The following is a 4,974-nucleotide window of genomic DNA, read 5'->3' as shown; positions in this document are numbered from 1 at the left end:
CCACTCATGTCCCCTATCACCCCCACCCCCAGCCACCAGGGGCACCCTCCACCAGGCCCCCACTCATGTCTCCCACCACCCCCACCCCCAGCCACCATGGGCAGCCCCCACCAGGCTCCCACCCATGTCTACCACCACCCCCACCCCCCAGCAGTGCAGGGGCAGCCTCCACCAGGCCCCCACTCATGTCTCCCACCACCCCCACCTCCCAGCCACCATGGGCAGCCTCCACCAGGCCCCCACTCATGTCCCCTATCACCCCCACCCCCCAGCAGTGCAGGGGCAGCCTCCACCAGGCCCCCACTCATGTCTCCCACCACCCCCACCCCCAGCAGTGCAGGGGCAGCCTCCACCAGGCCCGCACTCATGTCCCCCTGCACCCAGGTCCTCACAATCCCCAATCATGAGCGTTATGGTCAGCCTCCACAGCCAAAAGGCCCTACCAAGTAACCCATTTACCCACATGGAAATGGAAATTACATGTTACACCCCCAATGTTCATAAAGCAAATGAACCCATGTCCGTCACACACAATGGTTGCAATTGAATGGGAAAACACCCAACATGACATGCATGAAACCAATGAGATGATACCACACAGTGAAGTATGAAAACAAAATTGTATTAAAAAAAATTGAATACAAATGAAATGAAATAAACTACAATGGCAATGAAAAAAAGATAAGCTGCATGTCCGTCAAAAAAAATTAAAACTACAAATCCAAATTCAAAAAAATGTTGTCCAAAGTCACATTAAAAATAAAATCAATCCGAGAGACAAAAATAAATGCAAAGACCATTGCTCCATGGTGAATAAATAAAAACAAAAAAATAAAACAATCCAATGAAGAACTATGTACAAAACATCCAAAGGTCCATGAGCCCAACTGAACAAAGGAAACCTACAAAAAACCCTAACTAAAATGCAACTATATACAAAAAGTGGAGCAGTGTCCGTCGACTCCAAATCATAAGAAGAAACAAAGGAAACCTAAAACTAACGAACTAAATACAAAGGCGGCGGGCAAGTCCAGCGGCTCACTCCGTGGTGTTTCGGGCCAGGGCATCATCAAACTCCTCTTCGATGTCCCGGAGGCGGTCCTGTTCCATGGCCCCGAGGGTCCGCAGGGACGACGCCATCTGCTCCTCCAACCCCCTGCGGATTGCCTTGAGGCACTCGGCCCGCCTCAGGGCCCTCCGCATGGAGTTCTCCGCCCTGACCATCGTGAGCCGCGCCTCTTCCGCCCACCGCCGCTCCGCCCCTATCTGCTGGCCCAACCGCAGCCACACGGAAGACACTTCCCATCCTGGGTCCTCCTGCCCTCCGGCCGATGCCTGCCCCTCCGATGTTGATGGCCCCGAGCCATGATGCCTCCCACGTTGACTCTGCTGCTGCCTCCGACGCAACCGCCTCTGCCAGCACGACGGCATCCAGGCTGATGGAATCCACCGACGCCGTCGTGCACGTGCCCTGCCTGATGATGCCGGCACATCCTCCATCTGCTGGGGTACAGTTGCTGTGGTGTCCACCCCTGCTGGACCTCCGACTCCCGACTGTGGCAGGGATGGGATCCCCACCGAGCTGGCTGCATTGGTCAGGGCAGGTCCACAGGGGGCCCTGGTGGCATCTGGGCCAGAAGACGGCAAGGAGAACGACCGGCGTATAGCCTCCACAGAGGAGGAGAGGGCCGCCAGATTGGCCGACACATGCAGGAAACCCCCGAACATGGAAGATCCCAATTGGGCCACGTCGGCACGGTGCTCTTCGGGATGACGTGCGTGCTCCTCCTGGGAAGCACGCACGTCATCACGAATTGCACCCGCGCGCATCGCGACCCCAATCAGGACCTTCTCCATACGGCCACGGGTCCCCTCGTCCACAGGTGGAAGGGAGTCAGGTGACATGGACATCCCCTCTACCTGCGGACAGGCCTGGGACGGGGCATCCCTGCTGGTGCATGGTGGTGCACTCACAGGGTCAGGGACAGTGACATGCACAGGCCCCTCCACGGTGACCTGTGCTGCCTCCTGCCCCTGCCCCTGGACTGCACCACTTGCACCAGCAGGGATGCCCCCACCAGGCCCCATGTGTGCCTCAGTGGCGGCCTCCTCCTCCTCTGTGGAAACCACCAACCTGGATGGCTCCTCACCGTCTTCCGCCGTAGCAGGCCCCTGTGGGGGCTCACCCACCCCTTCCGCTGCAGCCGTGGGGGCATCCCCGCCGCCTTGCTCCACAGCGCCGTCTCCGCCCTCTTCTTCACTAGCCGCTGCGTAGAGGGAGACATAGAACACAAGCATCAGGGTACTGTACAATGGTCCCCTAGACAGGAAGCAATAGCAGATGAGTACCACTGTCAAAGTACACTTCCATCATGTCCCTCCACAACACATGGGTCAGTCCAGGCAAAACACACACAGTAACAGGCATGGTGCATGCCATGGACATTTCCATACATGTCCAATGGACTCTTGAAACATACAATGATTTGGAACTTACATGCATCATGGGTCATGCCTATCACATGCACACACTTCACCTCAGTCACATCCATCTGGCCTCATACACCACAAACACAGCGGATACAAGGATAACTAGGCTGCATCAGTGAATCTGTGCATTGTCACACACATGTGTCATGCATCCATGGCATTCACAAGTCACAGACACGCAGGTCAGGCACACAGACATGGCTACCATATATGTACCTGGCATCAGCACCCATCCCTCACCCCCACCCATGTCCAGGAACAGAGACTGGCATGCTCTCATGTGTAAAATCTGCATAGGGCTTCCCATGTCGCATTTAAACACATGCAACAACCATGTGGTTCACACATCACTGGTCGCACATGCATTACCATGATGTCCCTGCACACGTACATGCGTACATGGCCTATGTCACACATACAGGCAAGTATCAGATAACCAGCACACCGCAACATGCCCTGTCTCACACAGCAATGCTTGGCCACTTACCGCTCAACTCCAGACGGGTCTCCCTCTCAAGGATCTGGGCGTGGAGCGCTGGGCGTATGCGTTCCAGGACCCTCATCTGGATGGAACTCATGCGGCCCCGGCCCCCCTGCACGAGGCGCCGGACCTTCACGAGGGTCCTGGACCTCAAGTCCTCCCAGTGCTTCTTGATCTTCTGGACGTCGCGGGTTGCCACCCCCTCCGCGTTGATGGCAACCACACAGTCGGCCCAGATCCTCTCCCGTCCTTCCTTGCTGGCGAGGGACGATCCAAAGAGGGCATCATACTGCCCCAGGACATGCTCCACCAGGACACCAACTTCGGTGGCAGTGAAGCTGGTGCCCCTCTGGCCCTCTGGCCTGGGGTTGCCACTGGTGCCAGATGTCGAAGTGCCCGACATGGCAACCCCAGAGGCAGGAGTGGGTGGGCAACTGGGTCCTGGGGCTGGGCTGTGGAGCGTTGTTATCCCAGTCGGGAGTCTTCTGTTCCAGCAGGGGTGGACACAGCAACTGGACCCCTGCAGATGGCTGATGTGCAGGCACCAAATGGCAGGGCACGGTGGCAGCAGGCAGGCAGGCAGGCAGGCAGCAGCAGATGGCACGTGGGAGGCTGCTCGGGGCACTGGGGGGCAGTAATTCGGCCTTCTGGGCAGGAGCGTGGTCTTCCGTGTGTTTTCGCGTGGCCAGCTTGATACGGAGTCATTTGGCACGTGAAAATCCTGCACGTCAGCGTGAAATTCGAGGAAAGGCCCTTAGCGTGTAAGCGCGTCAGCACGCATATGCGATTCTATTGGACCAAAGGCCCTCAGCGCGTAAGCGCGTCTGTGACGTGACCCGCACGGGTGTTTCCCTCATAGCACGTGATGACGGAGCACACGTGGAAAGTCTGCACGTCAGAGTGTCATCGCGTGTAATTGGACAAAAGTGCGCATATACGCGATTGGCCTATGTACGTGTATTTCAGGGGTGCGCGGGCACTTACACAAGCGAGTACATCAGCGCACATGTATTCCGGGGTGCGCGGGAATTTCCACACGCTATTGGCCTGGGTACTGGATTTCAGGGGTGCGCGGGAAGTTTCACACGCTCGCCTACAACACGCGCAAAGAAACACGTACGCCAGTAGGAAGCAGGGATACGTCGACCCGCGACGCATAAATTTGCGCGCAAAAAACTAACAAGCTCAGACACCAGGATGAATATACCGTTCTTAGCAGCAGTGGCCGTGGGCTACCAAAGGAGGAGGAGGAGGATAGTCAGGGCCAGAATTTTCACACCCAGAACCAGCCTTTTCGGGATGCCTGATGACCAGGTGTATGGGAGGTACAGGTTTCCACCACACATAATACTGGACCTGGTGAGTGAGTGGGAGGATGACCTCACATCACCCACCCTGTGCTCCCAAGCACTCAGCGCCCTGGAGAAGGTCCTCAATGTACTGCACTTCTTAGCCACTGGATCATTTCAGCGTACAAGTGCCATAGTGGGTGGGGTGTCACAGGCCACGCAGTCATGCTGCCTACACCAGGTCTTGAACATCATCACTGCATGCCCATCAGTCCGCAGGCACATATACCTGCCCAGAACACCTGCAGAAAGGCATGCTGCCGCCCTGGATTTTTACGGTGTGGCACGATTCCCCAAAGTGCTAGGTACCATCGACTGCACCCATGTGGCTCTACGTCCCCCCAGGGCATCTGAGCACATCTATAGGAACCGCAAGCACTGGCATTCCATCAACATGCAGGTAGTATGTAATGCCAAGGGAATCATCACCTCAGTATATGCCAACTATCCCGGGTCCACCCACGACAGCTTCATTTACCGAATGTCCACCCTAAGCCGGGACCTAGAAGCTGGGCGGCATGGTGATACATGGCTGCTTGGTGAGTATGAATGCCACTGCACATGCATGCATGTCAGATACTGAGCAAGGTTACAACCCCACCAATGATACCCATCACCACCTCCACAGGGGACAGTGCCTACCCTCTCAGCCCC

This window comes from Ambystoma mexicanum, chromosome 6q (assembly GCF_040938575.1).
Source record: "Ambystoma mexicanum isolate Mex_15411 chromosome 6q, UKY_AmexF1_1, whole genome shotgun sequence".
Lineage (NCBI taxonomy): Eukaryota > Metazoa > Chordata > Amphibia > Caudata > Ambystomatidae > Ambystoma > Ambystoma mexicanum.
Note: the sequence above shows the minus strand (reverse complement) of the source record.